This window comes from Microcaecilia unicolor, chromosome 1 (assembly GCF_901765095.1).
Source record: "Microcaecilia unicolor chromosome 1, aMicUni1.1, whole genome shotgun sequence".
Classification (NCBI taxonomy): domain Eukaryota; kingdom Metazoa; phylum Chordata; class Amphibia; order Gymnophiona; family Siphonopidae; genus Microcaecilia; species Microcaecilia unicolor.
The window spans coordinates 177,806,006-177,833,191 of record NC_044031.1 but is presented as its reverse complement, the minus strand read 5'-3'; the positions used below and the strand labels follow the sequence as shown (position 1 = coordinate 177,833,191).

The window sequence follows — 27,186 nt, the reverse complement described above, 5'->3', positions numbered from 1 at the left end:
AATCTCCTCTTCTATTGCCAACCTAAAATCAGACCACTCCATCACATTATCCTCTCCTTCCTCTACTTTCCCCACCAAACCTTGATCAAACAAAAAAATCCAATCTTTCCATCTTCTGAACCAAAAATTGTGCAAACTCACTAGCATCAAGTCCTCCCACATTATTTTTAGCCTCATACCCATGCACTAGCTGCTTTACAGTATGAAACAATTCCCTAAGCCTATTCAAGGCTGAATTAACTTTCATTTTATAAAAGTTATTCCTCTCTTCCTCATAACTCTATAAATATTCCTTCAATTTCAACTTATACCCATAGTCATCCACATCCCCAGACTTCCTCCAAATTCTCTCACTCCTATGAAATTCTTTCCTCTGTTGAAGCATCCATTGAGTATTCTATAGGCACGGTTTACAACCCTCTCTAAAAACAACATCCTTCATCGGTGCTACTATATCAAGTGCATTCTGTAGAGGAATACCATTTAACAACAGCCTCATCCAAAGAACACTGATCACCTACATGAAAAGATGGAAGCTATTCAGTTTTCAAATCCTGCACTTCAAAATCTGATCTTACCTGACCCATCTTCAATATCTTGCCAAACATTCCCCCACATTCACTAAAACGTAAACTACACATAATCAATGCATGGTCAGACCACCCCATAAAACTACCATAGGGGACTGACTTACCTCTTGTGTTAGTGCTGGAGGTAAAAAAAAAAATCAAATCTAGCATATTACCAGCTAAATGTTTAGAGGAAAGAACAATCTGGATAAAGAAAGCACTGGAAAACACAAGAAGGAGAAAAACCAAACCTCAAGAACATGTAGAGCAATGCAAAGTAAGTGAGGAAAGGAAAATGAGGATTCAAAAAAGTCAATATAGGACCTTTAATTTGATGAGAAAATCCAACACATCAAGGACCCAACACAGCTGTGTTTCGGTGTGTGAGCCTGCTTCAGGGTCAAAGTACCGGTAGTGTATGTTGGTACTATACGGTCCTGAATATGTATTTGAAGAATCTTGTATTCAACTAAGCTGTGCTGCGAAAAGGATAAAGCACTGTGTGTTCTGACTGCCAGAGAAAATCTAGCCCTTAATATGTAAACAATCAAGTACAGTCAAGTAATAGTTAACAAAACTTTTACTTATGGAAATACAAAAGTTTGAATTAACTAAACCGTAGGAAATACAATAATAGGAGGGACAGAAAAACATCAATAAGTATAAAAGCCACTGTGAAAATGTACAACATGGAAATGGAGTTATTTTTTCCCAACTACTAATTCAGCTGATGCTTAGTGCAATATCTACATTCACACCTCCACTGTGCTCTGTGTTCACTGTGCAGTCACTTCTTTTTCTCTTTCCTGGACAAGAAAATTTGAAGCAGTCTTCCTTACTGCATAGGCCAGGCAAAGGTGTTCCAATATGCCTGTCACCTCTACTCCACAGTAGACCTGTACTGGATACTCTTAGAATTTCTGAGTTTAAGATGTGAGTTTCCCGACAAGATTCTTTTCAGAAAAGAAGGAAGGACACTAAACTGGTGAGCTCCCGCCGATGTGATCACCATCATCATCATTATCATTTATTCATTCATATTCCACAAATTTGGTCCTAAACAGTTCTCTGTGGATCAAAGTGTTAAAAACATAAAACAATTAATATACAGGTACATAAAATCAAACAATACAACTGAACATAATTAAACCACATCCTCAAATAGCCGTGTAGACAAACATTACTTCAAGTTCTTTTACATGGAAGATGATCTTGCAACGTTCTAAGCAAAGTTAGAAGCTTTTTCTAGAGTCTGTTGCCTGCTATAGAAAAGGTTGAATTGTATGTCATGGAAAGGAAGGCCACATTAAGCGCATGCACTTCTTCATTGCTTTTTAACTTGTTTCTTCAGCCAGCCCCCAACTAGAAATTTTGCAGGTCTGCTGTCCATAGGTTCTGTTTGGTACATAGTTTCTGAGTAGCATATTTACAGGGTTTTGTGTTACTTCACAGTATCTGGCAGTGGAGGGATTCTGTGTTACTGTTTCTGAGGTGATACCAAAATTTGAATACATATTTGTTTTGTATGACAAGCTGTGAGGGGCAGAGCTCTCTGCTCTGTAAAGACTCTAGAATGGTACAAAGTTTCTTGATGTTGACAGTGTAGTATGAATTTGCCTACCATTCAATTCCATATCGAAAAAATGTATACAACACATCAGTCCCAGATTTCTCACTGATAAAGCAAGTGTAGATTAAAACTTTTTTGATTGAAAAAAATCAATATTAAATTTTAACAGGTTATAAAATAAATAAATAAATTCTGTTTAAGAATGTTTTATATTTCCCTTGATTCACTTTTAACAAAAATGAAATATTTAGACGATTTTTATTCAGTTGTGAATTAGTGTTCAGTGTGACATATACATGAACCTTGTTTGTCAGGTGTGTCACAACAGAAGGTTGAGAATTTCTGATTTAAACAAAGCTTACCAATTGTACAAAAATTAGAAAGTATACTAAAAGCTGACCCCCCCTCCCCCACCCATCAACCCACTTCCCCAATACCCATATACATGCCTACACAAACAAGCCTTTGCATGTTTGTGAAATATACTGACCCTACATACCTCCTGTAGCTGCAGCTAAATTCTTCACACCTTCAGGATAAGTCTTCAACTGCTGGTAAAACGTGGTTAACTCTGATGTCCGTTCTCCAGCATCCTAACTTCTGAAACAACAATTAACCATGAGCACAATAAAGTAAATTGCATAAAAGGGTTACATTAGCATTATCTTCCAAAAGATAATGATTTCCCTACTAACCCATCAGCAATATTATTTGAAACTCTTCTCTCATATCTGGTTCAAAACCCCTCCTGGGTTACTGAATTCCCATATAGTTATGGCTGAACAGATGGTGTAGTGGACCACTTGAGATAAAACCTGAACTGTGTAGGTTTGAGACCCCTCTGTGTGGGAATAGCTCCCTTGTTAGTTCAGATTTTAATCTCACTGCTAACAGGACCACTAGAAAATCTTCTTACCAAGAAATCAGGTCCTAGCAGTGGCGTTCTGTGGTTGCCTGACACCCAGGGCGGATCGCCACTGCTCCCCCCCCCCCCCCCCGGGTACAGGGCAACACGGCACCACCCACAGTCCCCACTTGCCTTCCAAGTTCCAGCTCCGTCCACCCCAGCGTGGCACCTCGCATCTGCAGCGCTGCTGTAAAAAGAAGAAAACCGCCTCGTCGTCGGCCCTTCCCTCACTGTGTCCCACCCTCTGACATAACTTCCTATTTCCTCGAGGGCGGGACACAGTGAGGGAAGGGCCGACGACGAGGCGATTTTCTTCTTTTTACAGCAGCGCTGCAGATGTGAGGCGCCACACTGGGGTGGACGGAGCTGGAACCTGGTTGGCAGGTGAGGACTGCGTGGGGGGGGAGGCGGTGCCACGCTGGGGGTAGACGGAGCTGGAACCTGGTTGGCAGGTGGGGACTGCGTCGGGGGGGGGGGAGGCAGTTCCATGCCAAGGGGGGGTGGATGGACAGAGCATAGCACCCCCCCCCCACCCGTTGACACCCGGGGCAGACCGCCCCCACTGCCCTGCCCTTGCTACGCCACTGGGTCCTAGGCAATCAATTCAGACTAGAAACAGGGATGGAGCTCTGTTACATTCACAGGAGTAGCTATTTTACAGGGAATTCACAGTGAAGGCAGTACAATCCACAACACTTTAACACAGCAGCAGATATTCCTCTCAGACTTTGAGCTCCTTTTATAAAGCTGCGCTACTGATTAGCAGCGTGCTGAATGAGAAGCCCATTCTATTCCCATGGGCTTCTTCGCATTCAGCGTGCCTTAATCAGTAACGCAGTTTTGTAAAAGGATCCCTTTATCTTTACAAGAGAATTTACCAATGAAGACATCAGTGTGGGGATACTGCAAGCCATGAGTTGATAAACAAATCTCTTTTTCCCCTCTTTTTCAATTATAATAGCTTTCAACTCATTCAGTCATTTATGTCTAATGTCATGTCCAGAAGATAAGTCAAGCTCATTAGAGGGCTAGTCTTTCTATGGGCTTTATTAGTCCTTTTTAAAGGCATAATCCTCCTAGGGGGTTTCAGCAGTAGGCCACAGACCTAGGAACTGGAAATCAGACTGGTACTTATTCTAATTCAGGGACTCTGTTCCACACTGAAAATGTATCTCCTAGGCTTTTCTGATATAGAATGTCCATGAGGGATGTGCATTCATTAGTGCATACTAGGTGCCTTAAAACTTTTAGTGTATAGAAAATCGATTCTGCGCACGTAAACCTACAAATTAATGCATGTGCAAACAATTAGTATGTGCTAAGAAGTTTTAACATACATTCAAAAAAAGTTTATTAAAATGAATGCGTGAAATGAAGAAAAATAAAACACTAAACATTTGAAAAACTTTTCAGAAAAATAAACATAGAAAATACTGAACTGTTTTGGCCATGTATATTCATTTTTCAGGGTGTATCAGGTCATTTGTCTATGGCACTTTGGGCTCCTTTTACAAAATTATGGTACCAAACTGCTGCTTTGCCACATGCCAATAAGGCACTAGGACCCCAGCAGTAATGCCTGCCCCCAATATGTTCCATTTCCAGTGCGTCAGAGTTTTAAAAAAAGGTTTGCACTGTGGGCTTACCTGGCAGTAATCGAGCAGTTCCACTCACTGCCCGCTACCACCGGAGTAGAACAGGAGCCCTTACCGCCTCCTAAATAGGTGGGAGTAAGGGTTCCACAGGGAAATGGCCGCACGGCAAGCGTGTCCCCCACCCAGAATTTCCTTTTTCTGGGTGGTGGTAAAAGGGGGGCCTTGGTATGCGGCAAGCCAGTGAGTCACCACAGGGCCCCTTTTACCGCATCTTGGTAAAAGAAGCTCTTTATGAATTAGGTTCCTTTAACCAGATCTACATGATGCTCATTCCAGATGCACTTAAGGTCGGTTAACATTTTTTTTTTTCATGCTGCTCTTCTTTGGTTTGCAGAATTTTGGTTTCCTGGACCATCCATTCTTCTCAGTTATGTTCAAGACCACTAGTTACAACAGCCAACTGAGGAGCCCTTTTACTAAGCTGCGTAAGCGTCTACGCACACCCAACATGTGCCAAAATGGAGTTACCGCCCGACCACCACGTAGCTCGTGCGGTAATTTCATTTTTGGCGCGCATCTGATACGCATGTCTGAAAAATATCTTTTAATTTTGGGCACATGTAACAGATGTGCGCCAAGTGGCATTGGATGCATGTAGGTCATTACCACCCAGATTCTTTACCGCTAAAGTCAATGACTGGCGGTAAGGTCTCAGACCCAAAATGGATGCGTGGCAATTTTGATTTTGTCGCACGTCCATTTTCTTTTAAAAAACAGGCCTTTCTTACAGGCGCGCTAAAAAATGCATCAGCGTGCACCCAAAACCTGTGCCTACACTACCGCAAGCCATTTTTCAGCGTGCCTTTGTAAAAGGACCCCTCAGGTTTTGGGATACCAACAATGAATATGTATGAGATAAATTTGCATGCAATGGAAGCACTGCATATCTAAAAACCAGATTGCCTTGAGTCCCCCAAGACAGGTTTGGGAACTACTGTTCTGCACATCCGCTCTTTCCTTTTGATTGAGTTATTCTTCTGTCTGTCTTTCAAAGTCTTTTGGGACTGATGCAAGCACTTCATTCAGTTTCATTCTGTAATCATCTGAAAATGCCTCGTAATCTCTTTCACTTTGTTCTTGTATTATATGGATTTTTTATTTTTCTTTATTCCATTGAGCTTGGTCTTTTGTCAGCTCAGCTTTAATGATCACTAACATTTCTCTTTGATCGTTAATCATATTTCATGTCTTCCAGAGTGAATGACATTATGTGCCTACTAGAACCAGGGGCACTGTGTACTGATGGAGTGACCCAGCAGGCCCTGGTTGGAGCCCAGATCCTGATGTTTCCTGCCTGAGCCGAGGGCTGCTGACTGGGGGGAGGGGGCAAGATTCCTTGGGCCTCCAAGGGGGGCCTGGCACTGGGGTATATCTCTCTGCTGCTCCTGTGTGCCGGGACCCGGGTGATTGCATTAACACGATAACTCGATCCCAGCAGACAGGAGCAGGAGAGTGATAGGCCAAGGGAGGAGCAGACACAGGAAGGTGGGGGGGGGGGGGGGGGGGGGGGGGGGGGGGGGGGAGCAGTAGCTGCGGCCTGAGTGGGGAGGGTGGTGGTGGCTGCTGTGGCCCTGCCCCAGGCCCTGTCTCTCGGCAACCCTGACAGAGTCCTACCTACGCATTTCCAAGGCCTCATCTTTACACAATTCCCCAGACCTGATAGCATAAGCCTAGATTCAGAAGAGAAACGAGAGGAACAAAAACATTCTGCAGAGAACAGAAATAGTAAAAAGCAGAGATGGCTAGGGGGGATAAGGATGTCACTTGGAGCCACACTCTGGTTATTCATTTTATTGTTGACCAGATATGCCATATTGCACAAGCAACAACAAAAAAAATGCTTTGCTTATGCATATCATGAACGAGTGAGTATGGACCCCTGATGAAGACACTTGACAAAACACAGCCATGTCAGGTCAACAATAAAATTACTAACCAGAGTGTGGCTCTAGTGACATCATCAATCCCCTGGCCATCTCCACTTTTTGTTTATAAGCTCCTCTTCCTCAGATGACAACATTTGCTAAGACAGGACTACCTTCATGGGTTCCAAGCTGGGGTATGTGTCCTTTTAAAAATGGGCTTCATAACAGGGGTCAGGGTAAGCCTGATTCCTCTCTTTCCTTCAAATGATACAGAGTTAATTGAGTGCTGAATTTAATACAGAGATCAGTGAAGATATCTAAGTTTTGTGAGGGAGGAGGGAAGGTGCCACATGGGCCAGCTTATCCTTAATATCATTCCTAAAACCTAAGCAGAACAAATGCCACTCTTTCCATACAGTGATGGCAACCAACTGGCAGTAGCTGGTAGAAGGTATACCTGACTCTGGTCATAACCAGTGGAATGTACATTCTGTGGTATGAGCCAAGTATCCAAATACATCTGAAAGCATGTAGAAAGTAGAAATACCACAGGTAAACCACCCCTAAAGAGAGATTTTTCACACAATGTGCCCAGGGTATAAATCTTCCACGAGTTATCACCCTGATTCTATATATGGTGCTCAAAATTGTGCATGCAAATTTAGGTGCATGCACAATTTCTTTTTTAACTTATAAATATTTAAAACAAAGAAATCACAAAGAAAATATGTTTAAATAGAGCAAGAGAAAAGAAAAATAACATATATAATATATGAACATTCAAGCACACATCAATGGAAGCTCTGGAGTCATAACTAGGAAAACTTCTAGAAACCATATTGCACGCACAATTTAGTTGAGTAATGAGCCAATAATTGGGCACTAACAATCAATTATTGCCGCTAATTGGCCACACTTTGGATTTATGTCCACATCTTGATAAGCCATATTCTATAAAGATGCCCGTGCAAATCTTTTAGCACGCAACTGAAAAGGGGGCATGGCCTTGGAAGGAGCAAGGGCAAGACAGGGGCGCTCACTAAAAATGCATGCACTATTATAGAATTCAGGGATCCATGCCTAATTTACGTGCAATGATTTATACCAGGTGTCAATTGGTGTAAATCTTCGTGCCCAAAGTTGGACATGGATCCTGGTGCTGTGCGCTGTTCTATAAATGGCACCCAACTCAGAGCACCATTTATAGAATAGTGCTCAGCGCTCATTTTTTCGGTGCCCAAATTTGGACACCATTTACAGAATCGAGGCCTAGTGTAATATTGCTCTGCAAAAAAGACCCCCCCCCCCCCCCGCCCCCACCAAAGAAGCATGAAACATGCAGTTTGCTAACAAGATGGCTAACACAGACTGTGTGTGGGGGGAAGGGGGCCTATAAAAACTCTCTAAACCTAAATAAACGAGGCCTCAAAGCTCAAATAGCATTGGCCTGACCAAACGTGTCAGTCTTTCCCAAAGGGATTCTTAGGTATTATCGATTACCTCATACAGGGGGTCTTTTACAAAGGCGTGTTAGTGCTTTTAGCATGTGCTAATGATTAGTGCGAGCTAAATGCTAGAGATGCCTATGGGAATATATAGGCGTCTCTAGCATTTAGGGCTCCTTTTACTAAGTGGTGGTATGCCCAACTCGGGCTTACTGCTCTCTAAACAGGAAGTACCACTGGGCTACCGCAGCAGTCCGTCGGTACTTCCCATCCCTAGTGAGCCATCATTTCTGGCACTACAAAAATGTATTTATTTTTGTAGTGCCGGAGTGTACCCAGCGGTAATCGGGTAGTGCTGCGCACTATCCGGTTACCACCAGGTCAGGGCGGGAGCCCTTACTGCCACTTCAATGTGTGGCAGTAAGGGCTCCCCCACACTGAAATGGCCACATGCCAAGTGCTTTACTTGCTGCAAGGCCATTTCCTGCAGGAAAGTTAGACTTTCCTTTTATTCGCTGCGATGAAAGGGGGCCACAGCACACGTGAAAAATATGCACCAATGCCAGCACAGGCCCCCTTTTGCCGCAGCTTGGTAAAAGGGGTCCTTAGTGCACGCTTATTTTTACTGCATGATAAAAAATGCTAGCATGCCTTTGTAAAAGGACCCCTAAATTATCTATCTACAGAAAAAAAGAGAGCAACAAAAACACTCCAAAACTGGAGAAAACTCTGCTCACCAAAAACCCAGAGAAAAATAGCTAAAAGCCGTACGGTCTAGTTTAGTCTTCAAAAAACCACACAAAAATGTCCATGTCAAATCCCCACAGTTCCAACAAACACTGAAAGGACACAGAGTAAAATCAGTATTAGTTGGTTCTCTGCACTGAAATTTTTTCTCAACTCAGAGCCAGATTCTATAGATGGTGCCTAAAACCCTACGTGGGAAACATTTCTGACTCAGCGTATTCTCTAAGCTGTGCCTAGATTTAGGCACGGTATGTAGAATATGCTTAGTTGATATTCCAGTGCCTACAACTACGTGCCTCCATTTACACCAATGAATTTGTGGTATAAATCCCGGTGCGTAGATTTACACGCACTGGGCCATATTCTATAACAGTGCATGTAAATTTTGGAACAACAATGAAATGCCCATTTCCCCACCCATAACCATGTCCCTTTTCGCCTGTGTGCATTAGAATTTAGGTGCAGTGCTTTACAGAACAGGCTTAGCGAGTTATGCACATAAATTCTAAATATTGCTAATTAGTGGTCATTATTGCTTAACACTGATTAACTTGTTAAGCCAATTAAGTTACGTGCATTATTATAGAATATGCTTGGATTTCAGCGTAGAAGGTGCGCTATATAGGATCAATGGTTCAGTCATTAAGGGGGTCTTTTACTAAAGATTAGCTTGAGTTAGCTACAGCAGGGCCCATTTTCTTCCTATGGGCTCTGCTGCAGATAGCTCAAGCTAATCTTTAGTAAAAGACCCCCTAAAGTAGGTGCATGGGTTTCAGAGCACATGTACTTGTTGGTACACAGAAAAGGGTGGAGGTAGTATATAGGAAGATATGCTCACTTGGCTTTTCTTTTCTTAGGGACCATTTTACTAAGCTGCAGTAAAAAGTGTCCTGCGCCAGTTTGGATGTGAGAAATTTTCGCACCTGTGCCATTTTTCCCCACGGCTGGGAAAAAGGCCTTTTTTTAATGGGGCAGTAAATGGTTGGGCGCTAATAAGGAAAGTAGTGTGTTGCAATTTACTGCCTGAGCCCTTAACGCCACCTATTTACTTGGAGCAAACGGCTCACTCGCTACTTGTGCGGTAATCAGGCAGCACGCGCCAATGTGGCAGTGCTGCCGATTACCACCGGGAATGCCCCCTATGGTAGAAAATAGAAAATTATTTTCTACCGGGGGAAACTGCGTGCGCCAACTTTGCAATTACCACCGGGTGCCCACACTACCCTGGTGGTAGTGTCAATTTGGCGAGCACTACCCGCTTGTTAGCCCTACAATGGATTAGTAAAAGGGCCCCTTAGGCCTGCCTCTCATGAACGTAGGATTCTAATTCTAATATAACTCACCTTGAGCTACTACTGAAAAAGGTGTGGGAGTGGAGGAGTGGCCTAGTGGTTAGAGCACCAGTCTAAAGCCCTCTAAGATTTTTAAAACAAAGCGGGCCATTTTAAAGGCAATCCATGCTTGATTACATTCACAGAGCCAGTGAAGTTCGATCAGCAAAAGAGAAACATGATTGAATTTCTTTTTGAAAATTAATCTAGCTGCAGGGTTTTGTAAAACTTGGAATTTTTTATTCAGAAGAAAATCCGTAATCCCAGCATATAAAGAGTTGAAATAATCCAAATCGGATAAAAATCATGGCCTTCAACTGGCAAAACAAACCGATTTTCGTGAAAACAGGGGTGAACACTTCATATAACGGGCTCTTTTTACTAAGCCGTGCTAAAAAGTGGCCGGCGGTAGTTTTAATGTGTGGGTTTCCCACTCACTTCTTACCATGGCTCTAAAATGGCCAAATTTCTATTTCTGCCATTAATGGTCACGCACTAATTTCCAAATTAGCACATGGCCAGCACCACCTGGTCCCTTACCATCTCCTATTTAGAAGGCGGTAAGGGCTCACGTGCTACTTGCTTGGCAATCGGGCAGTGCCCAGCAATGTGCCCGCGCTGCTCAATTACCACAGGGCATGCCTACTCCCCGACCCCACGCTAGAAAACATAAGGGCACTGTTTACTAAGGTGTGCTAATGTTTTATGCTAGAGACATCCATATATTCCTATAGGTGTCTCTAGCATTAGTGCGTCCTAATTTTTAGCATGAGATTAAAACGCTAGCATGCCTTTAGGCCAGCTTAGTAAACAGGGCCCTAAATGATTTTCTAACGCAGGAAACAGCATACGGCAAAAGAAAACTACCGCAGGGTGCCTGGCAGTAGTGCTGTTTTACCTTGTGCTACCAACGCAGTACCCCTACCATGCCTTTGTAAAAGGGCCCCATAGATTGTTCATTTGAAATTCAAAAATTAAAGATGAATTTAAAATAAAGCCCAAAACTCTGGCTGTATTATTGATAGTAAAATAATCATTATTGTTTAAACAAATGACTGAAAGGGGCAGCTAATGAATAATCTCCAAACCATAACATTTTAGTTTTTTGCAGGATTCAGCTTTAGCGTATTTTAGCTTGTCCAGTAACTTATCTTGGTAAATCAGCCCAAATATTCCCATTGTAACAGTTAGGTATCGTCAATAAGATAAAAATATCATCTGCATAAGAGTATAGATACTCTCCCTCGTCCAAAACCACAGAATTCAGTGAGCACATAAAAATAGTACATAAAATAGGGAATAAGGGGAAGCTCTGGGGTACCCCATATAGGGGGCATCAAAAATGAGAAAACACAAGATCACAGCACTGGCACTAAGGTTCTAATGAATGAGAGAAGGGGTTCATAGAGTGAGAAACTTCAAATGAGTGGAAACTATTACAAAGAATAAAATTATGGAACACTTAGACAAACATGGTTTAATGGGACAGAGTCAGCATGGCTTCAGCCAAGGGAAGTCTTGCCTCACCAATTGCTTCATTTTTTTTAAAGATGTAAATACATATGTGGATAAAGATGAGATGGTTGATGTACTGTATCTAGATTTTCAGAAAGCTTCTGACAACGTTCCTCATGAGAGACTCCTGAGAAAATTAAAGAGTCATGAGATAGGAAGCAATGTTCTATTGTGGATACAGAGGGTAGGGTTAAATGACCATTTCTCTCAATGGAGGAGGGTGAATATGGAGTGCTGCAGAGATCTCAACTGGGACCGGTGCTATTTAACATATTTATCAATGATCTGGAAACCAGAATGACAAGTGAGGTGATTAAATTTGCAAATGACACAAAACTATTCAAAGTTGTTAAAACGCATATGGACTGTGAAAAATTGCAGGAAGACCTTAGGAAACTGGAAGACTGGACATCCAAATGGCGGATGAAATTTAATGTGGACAAATGCAAAGTGATGCACATTGGGAAGAATAACCCGGATCATAATTACCTGATGCTATGGGTCTAGCTTTGAGGTCAGCACCCAAGAAAAAGATCTAGGTGTTGTTGTAGACAATGGGCTGAAATCTTCTGCCCAGTGTCCTCTTTTGGGTTCCACGGCTCTGTCCTCTCCTGGTTCTCCTCTTATCTCTCCCATCGTACCTTCAGAGTACACTCTCATGGATCGTCCTCCACCCCAATCCCGCACTCTGTTGGAGTTCCTCAGGGATCTGTCCTTGGACCCCTTCTTTTTTCAATCTACACCTCTTCCCTGGGCTCCCTGATCTCATGGCATGGTTTCCACTATCATCTTTATGCTGACGACACCCAGCTTTATCTCTCCTCACCAGACATCGCTGCGGAAACCCAGGCCAAAGTATCGGCCTGCTTATCCGACATTGCTGCCTGGATGTCCAACCGCCACCTGAAACTGAACATGGCCAAGACCGAACTTATTGTCTTCCCACCCAAACCCACTTCTCCTCTCCCTCCACTCTCTATCTCAGTTGATAACACCCTCATCATCCCCGTCTCATCTGCCCGCAACCTCGAAGTCATCTTTGAGTCCTCCCTCTCTTTCTCTGCGCATATCCAGCAGATAGCCAAGACCTGTCACTTCTTCCTCTATAACATTAGCAAAATTCCCCCTTTCCTCTCTGAGCACACCACTCGAACTCTCATCCACTCTCTCATAACCTCTCACCTTGATTACTGCAACCTACTCCTCACTGGCCTCCCACTTAGCCATCTATCCCCCCTTCAGTCCGTTCAGAACTCTGCTGCACGTCTTATCTTCCGCCTCGACCGATATACTCATATCAACCCTCTCCTCAAGTCACTTCACTGGCTTCCGATCAGGTACTGCATACAGTTCAAGCTTCTCCTACTAACCTACAAATGCACTCGATCTGCAGCCCCTCCTTACTTCTCTAACCTCATCTCCCCCTACGTTCCTACCCGTAACCTCTGCTCCCAAGACAAATCCCTCCTTTCAGTACCCTTCTCCACCACTGCCAACTCCAGGCTCCGCCCTTTCTGCCTCGCCTCACCCCATGTTTGGAACAAACTCCCTGAGCCCATACACCAGGCCCCCTCCCTGCCCATCTTCAAGTCCTTGCTCAAAGCCCACCTCTTCAATGTCGCTTTCGGCACCTAACCACTACACCTCTTCTCAGGAAATTTAGACTGCCCCAACTTGACATTTCGTCCTTTAGATTGTAAGCTCCTTTGAGCAGGGACCGTCCTTCTTTGTTAATTTGTACAGCACTGCGTAACCCTAGTAGCGCTCTAGAAATGTTAAATAGTAGTAGTAGTAGTGTGCGGCAGTGGTCAAAAAAGCAAACAGGATGCTAGGAATTATTAGGAAAGGGATGGTAAATAAGACCAAGAATACTATAATTCCTCTGTATCGCTATGATGCGACCTCACCTAGAATACTGCATTCAGTTCTGGTCACCATATTTTTAAAAATATATAGCGGAATTAGAAAAGTTTCAAAGAAGAGCGACCAAAATGATAAAGGGGATGGAACTGTTCTCATATGAGGAAAGGCTAAAGAGTTTAGGGCTCTTCAGCTTGGAAAAGAGATGGCTGAGGGGAGATATAACTGAGGTCTACAAAATCCTGAGTGGTGTAGAATGAGTAGAAGTGATTTGATTTTTTACTCTTTCAAAAAGTAGAAAGACTAGGGGCACTCGATGAAGTTACATAGAAACACTTTTAAAATAAATAGGAGGCTGACTCAGGGGTCCTTTTACAAAGGCACGCTATGGTTGTCTCTGGTGTTTAGCGTGTGCTAATCATTAGTGCACCTTTGTAAAAGACCACCTGAACAAATAGTTAAGCTCTGGAAGATGTAGTAACAGCAGTTAGCACCTCTCCATGTGACCAAATATGGTCACGTCCATTTAGGCCATGTTTTACTTGGTGTAAATCCTGGCACCTAAATTAGGCACGCAGCGGGTGTATTCCGTAATAATATGCATAAATTGTAGAAATGCCCATGCCCCGCCTATGGCCACGCCCTCTTTTCAACTACATGACTTAGAATTTAGGCGCACCATGTTACAGTATATGCTTAGTGAGTTGTGCACGTAAATCTCAATTAATGCCAATTAGTGCTGATAATTACTTGTTTACATCCAATTAACAATGCTGATTAGCTAGTTAGCCAAGTTATGCGCATTCTTATAGAATATGCTTCAATTCCTTCACAGAAATCAAGATGCGATATATAGAATTTAGGGGATACTGCTCCTGCAGCTGCAGTTCCTGCTGTCTTGTTCTGTCCCTTTTCACACCTTCCAAGCCATCACCCTTTTCCTGTCTAGCTCTTTCCAGTTTTTGAAAACAAATACCATCATGCCACCATTGTCATCTGACCTATAATTCACTTTTGTATTCAGGTAACCTCCTATCTGACCTAATGAAAAAAGCAGAGCTCTGTACGTGAATGACATTACAGTAAGGTAAAGGAGGGCAACCTTTATACACAGAGAACCGCATGAATGTCAGTACTATCCCTGGCAGGCTGCAACAATATGTAATGTTCAGCGCTGCGTGCGTTTGGTAGCGCTATATAAATGCTATTAGTAGTAGTAGTAATGTTGGAACTGGAAATGCACAGCACTCCATAGACCTCTGATAAATAAGTAAAAATTTAACTAAACGATGGAAACGAACTGCTAGAGTGGCTTCTCTGAAAATATTTACAAAATATAAATCACCCAATCACCCAAACTCTAGTTAATGACATTTTCAGTGTATACTTACCCTGGTCTCATGGGCTGCATACAATGTAATGGTGCACCACATTCAGGCCGCAGGCTGCCCATCCCTGCAATAAAGAGACATCACCTTAGTTGTCACCCTTTATTCCTCCATCTCCTCAAGAACAAAACAAAAATCAGTCCAAAACATTGAGATTTCAATAACCTTGTGTCCTTTAGAAGAAAACTCCACTATTTAAGCTGATTTGACTTGCACTGCTGTGATCAGCTCCCCTTCCTCATTCCAAACACTTGGAACTTAAACAAGAAATGTGTTGGTTTGTTTATTGCTGGGGCTTTAGTGATAAAACCTGCCACTGACTGATACTAAAGAAAAGGTTTGCCCTTCAGGCAAACAAAATTACATTTAAAAATAAATTACAAAAAAAACAAAACTTGTCTTAGATTCCAGGAGAAAGGTACAGTAACCCTGTGCCAGGTATGCTTTTCAGGAAACTTACAGCATAATACACCACCAGGAAATCAGAGAGAAGAATTTATTTTCCAAGTTAAATGAATTAGTTTGGAAAAAGGAAGACCTGCCCCTGTATGTACTGTGCACGACTTCATAAATACATGGGATTAGGCATTAAGGGATGGATTCTATAAACGTCTAATGAGCTGGCCACGTGGACAAATCATGTATGCAACGTAATTAACAAGCCAATCAGGACTGATGATTGCCTACTAACGAGCAATTGGCACTAATTAGAATTTCTAAGCGTCTTCTGTAAAGTGATGCTCATAAATTCTAATATGTGGATCTCGAAAGGGGTGTGGCCTTGGGAGGGGCATGGGCGTTCCTAAAAATTACACGCAATGTTATAGAATGTGTCCAATCCGCGCCTAAGATAGGTGCAGGCATTTATACTGGGTTTTACTTAATCACCTAAATTTTAGTCACAGGAACAGGTGCTATGCATATTCTATAAACTGCGCCTAACTTTAGGTGAGGTTTATAGACTAGCACTATGCACATTTTTTTCGGCATCGATTTTTTTTTTTAGGTGCCATATATAGAATCTGGTCCTAAGGGGGCAATCCTATAACTCGGTGCCTTAAATTAGGCACGCCAATGCCGCATGCTGAGCGCCAAATGTATAACAGCACCTGTGCACCAAGAATTGGTGGACTTATATTTAGGTGCGACCATTTACACCAGCCAGCTCATTTTCGAAAGAGAAGGGCGCCCATCTTTCGACACAAATCTCAGGGGCGCCAGAATCGGCATAATCGAAAGCTGATTTTGGGTGTCCCCAACTGCTTTCCTTCGTCGGGACGGCTGAAGTTCCCGGGGGCGTGTCAGAAGGGTAGCAGAGGTGGGACAGGGGCGTGCCGGGCGTGGTTAAGAGATGGCCGGCTTCGGCCGATAATGGAAAAAAGAAGGGCGTCCCTGGCGAGAATTTGGTCCCCTTTATTTGGTCCCTTTTTTTTAAGGTCCAATTCACAAAAAAGTGCATGAACTGCCCAGATGACCACCGGAGGGAATTGAGGATGACCTCCCCTGACTCCCCCAGTGGTCACTAACCCCCTCCCACCCTAACAAAAACTTTTTTTGCCAGCCTCTATGCCACCCTCAAATGTCATACTCCGGTCCATCACAGCAGTATGCAGGTCCCTGGAGCAGTTTTAGTGGGTGCAGTACACCTCAGGCAGGCGGACCCAGGCCCCCCCCCCCACCTGTTACACTTGTGGTGGAAAATGGGAGCCCTTCAAAACCCATCAGAAACCCACTGTACCCACATGTGGGTGCCCCCCTTCACCCCTTAGGGCTATGGTAGTGATGTATAGTTGTGGGGAGTGGGTTTTTGGTGGGTTTTGGAGGGCTCAGCACCCAAGGTAAGGGAGCTATGCACTTGGGAGCAATTTTTTTTTAATTTGTAGAAGTGCCCACTAGGGTGCCCGGTTGGTGTCCTAGCATGTGAGGGGAACCAGAGCGCTATGAATCCTGGCCCCTCCCATGACCAAATGCCTTGGAGTTGTTCATTTTTGAGATGGGCGCCCTCGGTGTCCATTATGGCTGAAAACCGACGGCGCTCATCTCTACAGCCGGTGATCTCAGCATTTGAACCGAATGTTGAGATTTGGGTGCCCCCAACCATATTTTTGAAATGAAAGATGGACGCCCATCTCGTTTCAAAAATATGGTTGGCCCCGCCCCTTCACGGCGCCGTCCTCGGAGATGGGCGCCCTTAGAGATGGCCAGCCCCATTTGAAAATGCCCCACCAGGTCAACCACAGAACTGTGTTACTTTCAGCAGTTGGTGTCCTTTTGCCACCACAGCACATATTTTGTTGTGCATATATCTGTTTCTGTACAGTTCAAGGGATTTACAAGTTGAGACTCCTGAGGTAGATGCACTGCGTGCTGAAACACAGGACTGCATTGAGTCTTGATATTCCATTTTTTATGGATTTTATAGATCTGCTTAGACTGTATGTCTTTTGATTTTTAATAACTATCCCTTGCTTGGTATTTCTTTGGTCGTTCTCCTTTTTGTTCTGTTGTTTCTCCTTGGTTGGTTTTTGCAAAGGGGGTATATCAGCTTTTTTTTTTTAACATGTAAATTAGAGCCATGCCCATGCCTCTCTCATGCTCCAGCAATAAAAAAGGAGTGGAAAATAGGTCAGGCTAACCATAGACAAACGAAGAGACTTCAGTCAATCGTAGATAGTTTATTGTTGAAGACTCAACACAGTACCGTGTTTTGGCTGGTAGCCTGCATCAGGAGTCTTTAAATAAAATACGTAACAACATCAAATGGTCAATATACGTAGACAAAATAGAATGGAACAATGTGGTCTTTAAAAAGACCTTAGAGTAGAAAACACATGGGTTCTAAATTAAGTCTCCTTGTTTATCTCTGGTTAGCCTGGCCTATTTCCCACTCCTTTTTTAATGCTGTTGCTTCATTTTGAAATCTCGGCGTTCCTCCGCCTTGGCGGACTCTCACCGAATCTCTCATGCTCTGCCTATATATATATATGCTCCCTTGCAGTTTCGTCCTACCTTATCCCCCTGTTTACTAAGCAGTTCTAGCGGCTATCAGTGTGGCAATGTCAGTACAGCCCATTCATTTTGAATGAGCTGTGTTGGCATTGCCACGCAGCTTGATAAACAGGGGGGGTTAAAGAATAGCATGTAGTGCAATTACACATGTTCTATCTCAGCACTTACGTGTGCATAATTGCTAGCACCCTGTTACAGAATTGCCCTGCCCAGGGCTAATCTTATAAGGAGGTGCATGGTGTAAGTGCATTTTCAGGTGCTAATATTAGGTCAATTTTATATAGACCAGTAGGTGCCTGCTTGTCTTTCTAAAATACGAGAGTAAGTGGCAGAAATCTAGGCCTACACTATAAGCACAGACATTTATGCCTGCCCTATATAAGTACATAAATGCATAAGAACTGCAGCCCTGGAACAGACTCAGTCTATCATGTCCAGTATCCTGTTTTCAACAGTGGCCAATCCAGGTCACACGTACCTGACAAGATCTCAAAAGACTAAAACAGATTTTATGCTGCTTATCCCAGGAATAAACAGTGGATTTCCTCAAATCTACCCTACTAATGGTCTATGGACATTTTTTTTTTATGCAGCTATGCTAACCTCTTTTACCATTCTCTAGCCACAAATTCCAGAGCATAATAACACACTCAGTGAAGAAATATTTTCTCTGATTTGTTTTAAATTTACTACTTAGTAGCTTCATTGCATGCCCCCTAATCCTTGAATTTTTGGAAAGAGTAAACAAACGATTCACGTTTACCCATCCCACTCCACTCAGTATTTTATAGACCTCTATCATATCCTCCCCCCCCCCCCCCCGCGCCATCTCTCTAGCCGCCTTAGCCTTTCCTCATAGGGAAGTCATCCGATCCCCTTTATTAATTTGGTCATCCTTCTCTCTATCTTGTACCCTACAGCTGGTATGAATATTTGCAACAAACAAAACAGCGAAGATGACTGACAAAAATAAAAATAAAAATAAAAAATAAAAACACAAAAATATATAAGAAATCTTCAAATTTGTATTTAAAAATATAATAAAAATCATATAAAAAGGGGGGACAACACTTTGGTTGTGAGAATTAAAAAATAAACTTTATTAACCAAAGGATAGCAGGGAGAAAGGGACTCGACACAGCTGTGTTTCGGCCATACAGGCCTGCGTCAGGAGTCTTCTCACCGTATGATGATTTCTTATACTATCCAAATTGTAGAAGGAATATCTGTGTCTCTTTCCTGATGCTATCGCGTAAAACAATGCTTGAAACAAAGTCAAGCAGAAAAGAACAGAGCAGCGTCTCGTCTCTATGAAATCAAATATTTGCATCCATAATTTTTAAGTACAGTAGTGTCTCACTTAACTAACCTTCCCTTATCCAACATTCTGGATTATCTGACATCACAGCATCATTTCTCTCTCTTTCTAGGCATTGCATTCAAGTCACCATAAATTGTGCATGTGCCCAAATTTGCATGCACAATTTAAATTGAATGAGCCAATTAGTGACATAATTAGCTTTTTAACAAGCAATTATTGGCGCTAACTGGAATCAATGTATGCATGGTGTATATTTAGGTGCATGATCCATGCCTAAATTTTATGCATGTCCCCCAAAAAAGGGGGCATGAAAATGGGAGGGTCATGGGCGGTTCGGGATGGATTGTGGGTGTGATTATGGGTTATGCATGCAATTATGCATGCGCGTAAATTTAGGTGGGGGCATTTGCACCGTGTTTTCCTTGGTGGAAATGGACGTGCCTAAATATTTGCGTGACCCCCCAGACTTAAGCAGGTTTTTTCAGTGCCGACTTTTTAGGCGCAATTTAGAGAACTCACCTCTAAGCTTGTAAACTCTTGTTAATGCTTCTTTTTTTAAAAATATGCTTTCAACATTCCTCTCTTTTATCCCTTATCCACTTTTTTTGTATTATCCAATTTTTCGATTATCCAACCACTATTATATGCATGTAAATTAATGTATTTTATAATTTACACATGCATATGCATACTCCACTCCCATACATGCTTATTACAAAGAATGTGCCATCATGTCAAGTGTGTGCTTCTATGCTAGTTAGTGTTTTATAAGAGGCCATGAATGCAAGAAAGTGGCTATATAAAATACCCCCTAGGAGTGGCTGTGGACCTGGGGAACTGCATTTGATTCTCATTGCTGCCTAATGGCCAGCAGTGGGCTGAGATTCTGGGGAACCAGGTTCAATTCCCTCTGCAGCGCCATGTGACCCTGGGCAAGTTATTAAACCCTCCATTACCCCAGGTACAACAGTAGTACAATGTTCCACTTAGACTGTGAACCCACTAGGGACAGACCCAGTACCTCTAAAATGAAACTGTAAACTGCTTAGGTCTACGCAGTACATAAGTGCATAAAATGAAAATGACTTTTCTGGGACCAGCTTGGAAGAGTCACAGATTAGAGTTTAGCTAATTGGATGGATGTATGACTGAATGTGTCATATCGAAGTCAACCCAGGTCAGTCACATTCAAAGTGTTCCTTTCTGGTTCATTAGTTCCCACAGGAGACAGATGAGAAGTTCAAGTTTGTTTGTTTTTTTAATGATTTAACAGTATAAGTTTTCATTGACACTGGTTACCTATTTTTTATTCCTGTGTACCAGCACACACTGCAAACTAAAGAGTGGATATGGAGTTAAATAATTATTCATGATAAAATGTAAAAAGTACTTAAGATTGTTCCTCACCATGTGCCCCTGCATAGGGAAAATATATTGATCTGAGATTAGCTGGGGCCGTCTTTACTTTCTATTAATATATCTAGACAAAATGACCTAGGAAAGAATCTGGGAGCTAGATCTGAAAGACAATGAAACAGGACAAAAAAGGGATTAGGGGGTTATTTATTATTGAAATGATTAGAACAAACTGGGGTACTGAACAGGTGAACAGGGAGTTAAGAGTTAAAAATAGCCTCGAAAAGGTGGGCTTTTAGCCTAGCTTTGAATAAGCTGCTTTTAACTGTTAACCCCCTATTCACCTGTCTAGTACCTGTTTTTGTTTTTAATCATTCCCATAATAAGTAACTCCCTAATCCCTTCTTTGTTCTGTTTATCTGTCGAACAGATTGTAAGCTCTGTCGAACAGAGATTGTCTCTTATGTGTTTTGTGTACAACGCTGGGTATGTCTAGTAGCACTAAAGAAATGATAAGTAGGAGAATAGATTTCTCTTATTCTGCTCTTATAGAGAAAAGCTTTTGAAATTGAATACATGTCGTTTTATACTCAGAGCTGTCCTTTACTCTGCAGTTTTTTCTCCAGACCCCTTCATGAGCAATGAAATATTTGCCTTGTTTCCACTGCACAATTGAAACGCTTTCACCCTTAATTCATTGAATAGCTTTTGACAATCACATTTAACAAATATTCTAAGTGTGTAATTCGCACTCACAACTTTGTTTCATAAGATATTAATCAAACACAAGTTTCCCTACTACTGTCCCCTACAAAACCGAGAGATTTTCGCATGTGATTTGAATTCTATTACAGCATCTATGAGGCTAATATAACTTTGCATCCTGTAAAGTTTTGCCTGTAAAGAATGCCATGCAGCCTTTCCCCCACAAAATGCCTATCTTGTGGTCTTAATGTACTGACCTGCAGGATCTTCCGCAGGCTAGAGGACCATATTTGCAAACATTTGTTACAAATGCAAATGAGTTTTGTAGCATTTTTTCCAAGAAATTTTGTGGCGAAGTCTGAAAAAAAATGATAACTACTCTTCACTGAGGTGTAATTATCTTTTAAGAAAATCATCATGGGAAGTTTTTGCACACCTGTTTTCAAAAAATGCACTATTAATAAGCTACTTTGTATGTTTTTGCATCACAGAAGGCTATTAAATGAATTCAAAGACCTTTTGCAGGTAGCAGACTCTGCTTGAAAATCTACTACTGCGAGGGCCAAATGTTCTCCAGGATTTGCAAGTGGGGCTTCCACACAGCAGTATTTTGCTCTTTGTTCATGTTTCAGAGCATTTTCGTGTCTTTCCATGTGAAACCTCAGGAGAACTTTGCTGTTCTGATTTCTCATTAGACCCTCTCACAGGTGTCCTGTTGCGCTGAATTATTTTAAAAAGGTGGTAAATAAATCCTAATAAATAAATGGTAAGGAAGATTTGCAAAAGCATTGGTTTCTGCAGAGAGGAGTGCCTGATTTTGCACTTTGGAGAGAATATACAATGTGGCAAGTTGGGTCAGACCCTGTTGACTTAGCATCCTGTCCTGACAATGGACCAGTATGGATCCTAAATAGGAAAGTGGCAGTAGAAAACAGCAGATCAGCCCCTTGGGCTTGTTTAGTGATACAGTCCGCACTATTCGCGCATTCGCTATTTCGCTCATCCACAGAGATGCAAATAGCAACCGCCATTCGCCATCATTGTGTTCGCGTATTTGCAGACATGCACCTTTTGCTTTTGCGGTTTTGGCGTTTGCTTGTATGCTTCTGGAAACTGCCACCAAGCATCCTAGAGCAGCCAAGAGGGATTTTCTTCATTGCATGGTACAGTATTTATTTTCCAGCACTGTTCTGTGTAATTTCTTTAATTGAAGAATGTTACTGCAGTATGTATTAAATTGGGGAAAATCCACTATTTCTGGGATAAGCAGTATAAAATGTTTAGTACTTTTTTAGGATCTTGCCAGGTATTTGTGACCTGGATTGGCCACTGTTGGAGACGGGATGCTGGGCTTGATGGACCTTTGGTCTGTCCCAGTATGGCAATACTTATATACTGTAAATGGTTCAGCAAATAAAAATAATTTTTGCAACACACCATGTTTCTCTGGTTATTGTTATGTGTTGTCCAATGCAGGAACCAAACCCTATATTTCCTATAGGGATATGAAATTCACTTTTCACTGTTTTGAAGGAAAATTGGTATTGCTGAAACCTAACCCCTATTTCCCATAAGTACGGTTTTTCAGTATTTGCAATTTCATGGTTTGCAACGTTTTTGCAGAACCATACTGTAATGAATATCGAGCATGGACTGTACTTTACCTATTGGTAAAGTTTTGAAGAAAGTAATTCTGATCTGCTGTTTTGTCTTGGCATATTGGATTTTATGAATCATCTGCCCTATTGTTTCCTTGGTCCTAAATGGGAAAGCCCATTTCACTTCAGAAGTGGCAGGTGGAGATGCCCAGCGCTATCCAGCTAAATCATGCTTAATGGCCCTGTCCAACTTGTCCAAATATATATAAAGGCTATGTTATTAGTAGCCTTGGTGGCCCAGATGTCATCTACCTTTCAAGAGAATGCCCATCTAGCAGATGAGATCTAGCTAGATGGGGCAAGGTATTAATACTGTTTCTTACCTGCTTTGAAAGAATATAAACATCCAAAAAGACCACCCAAGTGGCGACACCACCACACCTACTCCTGTAATGCAAAACCATAATATTATAAAGCGTGCTGTGACATCGTAGGGACGGAAAAAAAGCCTGCGCCAAGTGAGTACTAGCAGCAGTACCAGAAACAGCGGATTTCACTAGTCCTAAACTGCAGAGCACTGTGGCTTTGCTCACATTTCCATATTCAGCTTGAAAAATTATATTACCTTCGAATGCCACATGCTGGCACCCACTGGCCACAACCTCAGTCTGTGCTGCGCCTCGCCACAACCCTGATCTCAAGGGCGGGGGGTGAGGATGCAAAACAACGAAGTTACAAAGCAAGCAAAGATATGGACTGTCAGTACCAATTTAGGGCCGACAGCGTATTTCAGAGCTTTGCAGGTGAGCGGAGGTGTGTGTGTGTGTGTGTGTGTGTGTGTGTGTGTGTGGGGGGGGGGGGGGGGGGTGTCTTGCTTTAGAAGCTCCTCACTGTTTCTTCACTCTAGGCACAGTGTGCAGTTAGTTGACAGCAAGCCATGTGGCGCATAAATATTATCATAAAGTGGAGGGAGGGGGCTGTGTGCCTCCCCCTCCTCCCCCCCGATCTACAGGCTACGGGAGGGGAGGGGGAGGGCAAGGCGCCGCCTGAGAGCTAACAGCATCGTATAAACAACAACAAGCAGGGGCTGGGAGGGCATCGCCGCCTCTCACCTGACTTCCTCCTTCCGAGAAAGGAAGGAAGGAAGGAAAGAGGGAGGGGTGGGGGAAACAGAGAGAAAAAGAAAAAGAGAGAAAAAAAAGACTTACTTGCGCCCCACAAACTGAAGGGGAAGAAGGGAGAAGAAGCAGAGCGCTCCCCCTTGATGCCCGGCGGTTCTGGCTCTGCTGCCGTCTCTCTCTCCCTCTCGCAGACACACAGAAAGCCAAGAGGCAAATCCTGGGCGGTGCAAGCCGCAGCCCCCCCCCCCCCCCCCCCTAACACACACACACACGCGTATATCTATCTGTACGCGCACAGCCGGCTAAGTCACAGGAGACACCCAGCGGCTCGGGCTTGAATGACCGACCCCCCGCCCACTGGCAGGGATTAGAAGCCGAGATTGGGGAGGGCTAATCGAGGGTCTCTCTCCTCTTGCCTTCCTCTTCTTCCTTTTTTTTTTTTTTTTTTTGCTTGTTTCCTTCTTTCTTTCTTTGTTTCTTTTTGGAGCCCGCACTTCTGATGAGAGAAGAGAACCGCGTGGAAGTTGCGTGCCAGTGAGTCAGGCGCCGGCGGCTGCGCTGAAGGTAGAGTATGATGATGAGTGACCGATCGGCCGGCCGGAGACCCCTTTGCACCCCGGCCCTTCCTCCTGAGTCGCCTTCGGCCTTTTCATGTTCATTACTTTTACTGATGTATCTAGGGCGGGGGAGGGGGAGGTCCATTACGCTCTTGATGGGTCACTGCCCTAACCCCATTCAAAAGCACCTTGCCTCCCTCGCTTGTTAGATGAGATGGTCAGGTCTAGAGATTCAGAGGTGATGGAGGGGGTCAGCCCCCCCCCCCCCCCCCCGGTTAAGATATAAGAGCAAGTCAAGTGCATAGAGGTGCGCTAGGGCACCGGAAAGAAGTGAAAGCTGCTGAAAGTTGAAGTGCTGTACGCGAGCAAATGCCAGCCACAGAAAGTTCTCTCAGAAGTTCATAGCGTTTGATTTCCTTTTTTTAAATTGTTTTAGCATTCTTCATTTAGCACTATGTGTCTTGTAAATTCTTTCCCAGCTCGGTTTCCAGCATCAGGAAGAGTTGATAACTTTAGATATATGAACCCCACCTGATGGTGCGGGGAAGCTGCAGTTGAATGACTCTGAGGGTGATAGTTGAAAGGAACTTACAGTAGCTCTTGCAGCCTCCAGCCTCAAGGCACTTGGCTTGTCACTCACGGCTGGCAGCCCTAGCGCTTGTAATCTCGCCACCTGAATGAGATCTGTCTCTCGTTTTTCCTGTTTCGAGAGCTGCCAGAGAACGTGTATCAGCCGTGACAGAGAAGATCCAGCGGGGCTTGCAACTATTATTCTCACACCCGACCCGGAGATCTAAGATTCATTCCTGGAAAGTTGGTAGTTCAGAGGTGCCCTCCTGGGAAGGGAAAGCAAAGCTTCCCAAAAACACTACTTTCCAGGGCAATCCCTCAGCTCATACCGTCACACACTAATCCTCCCGAACCTCAAATGTCAGATCATTTACACCATCAAGGGGATTGATTATTCTCCCAGCATAGTTTTGTAATATCGGTGCCTAGGGTTGGTGATGGAGGGGGTCCTGGGAGTATTTAGAGAAAACAAATTAGGGTATATCTATTTTGTGTGTGTGCTGAGGACAAGGCAAGTTCGGAGTACAACGTCAGATAAGGGCGCCAGGTTTTCCGAAGGTAGATCAGTGAGGCTATAAAATATTCTGTTATTGACAGAGAAACACGTATCCCACTGTGAACATAACTAGACTGTTTTGCACAAGTATGTAAACTGAATTAAATAGAAAACGGAGAGGGTAAACAGTCAGATGCGTTAGATGACAGCTTGTTCTATACAAGTGAATCGCTTCATTTCGAAGGATATTTTTTAAAAAAACACGATTCCAATTTGATTCAAGCGAGCCTTTATGGTGATGGTCATTATTAGGCACAATATATGATTTAGCAATACATCTTGATTAATATTGTAAACTGTTGTGTTATTAGCAAAATTCGGGGACTACCAGCTTCTGTCGGCTAGCAAAATGCCAGAATTCAAGTTTTCCATTGTGACAGATGTTCAGATGAAGTTTGCCTGAATGGCCACCTTTAAATATATTAACAAATAAGATGAAGAAAAAAAAATCCTTAAGCTTGTGTTGTGAAGCAAGCTTAATATTAATGCACTGTGCTGCGTTGCTTTGTTAGAAAAGGTTGCAGTAGCTGCATAATTTCAGCAGCAGTGAGAATAAGGAACTGGTTATATCTTAAAATGTTTAGTAATCACTAAGCATATAAAATTAGCTTACTTAGGCATCTGATAAGAAACTATAATCAGTATGTATAGTGTAGCAAAGTACAAATGAGTGCGTGCATTTCTAATATATAAGCTTACATACTGACTTAAAAATGTATTCATACCCAGTATTCTCATTTCAGTTTAGCACTAGAATGTTTCATTTTTTAAATGATTTCTCTTTGAACACAATATTTTAAAGTGCATCAGTGTGTATTTACATCCAGTATATACAGAATAAAGAAACATGCAGAAAGAGAGGTTGTATGTGGAAGAATTACTTGCCCACTTTTTTTTTAACCCACTCGCTTGTATATAGACGATAAAGGATTGATTGAAGAAGTCATATTTTTGTTGCATGACAATATTCTGGGAAAGAAAACCCACATAGAATAAGAAAAAACAAAGTCAGTCCAGCAGTCTAAATCTAATCGGTTCTAGTAGCAGTACATTCCTTCTGTTTTCCCACAAGTTGAAATATGTGTGAAATAATAGTTCTTTGTATGCAAAATGAATTCACTGGAACCAAAGTATTTGAATGGAATGCTGTTACTTGTGTGTTTAAAATATGACACTCTTTCCTTTTTATAGCTAGTCCTGTTGCTTTATGGAATACTTGTGGCTAGCTAACTGCAGACAGGACTTTTCCTCTCCTGGCTTATTTTAGTAACTTTTGGCCCCTGCCCCTTACAACCCAGAAACAGGGAGCTGACAGGAAGTCTGATGCTGCAGGAGCGACTTGGGTTAAATGGTTGTTAATTTTGCCTGTGTTGTGTGGTCTTGATTAGAGACAGGTGGGCTTTTGAATGAATTGTAGGCTACGTTTTTTTTTTAATGGTTTATATAATCAGGGCCTGTGTGGACAGCTGACAGGTTTATGTGTTCTTGTATCTTAGTGGTGTTTTTGGGTTACAAACACCATTATGCTATACTCTGTGTAT

At 42.7% G+C, this 27,186-nt stretch overlaps 1 long non-coding RNA gene across 1 annotated transcript; it reads right to left on the bottom strand.

The window, feature by feature from the left end:
* Positions 1-1,193: 1,193 nt before the first annotated feature.
* On the bottom strand, positions 1,194-24,282 carry LOC115460136. The gene is made up of 5 exons (XR_003940386.1): positions 24,050-24,282; positions 23,225-23,288; positions 14,856-14,919; positions 2,630-2,739; positions 1,194-1,637 (listed from the first exon to the last, which is right to left on the bottom strand). It is a non-coding gene; the product is annotated as an uncharacterized LOC115460136 (long non-coding RNA).
* Positions 24,283-27,186: the final 2,904 nt, after the last annotated feature.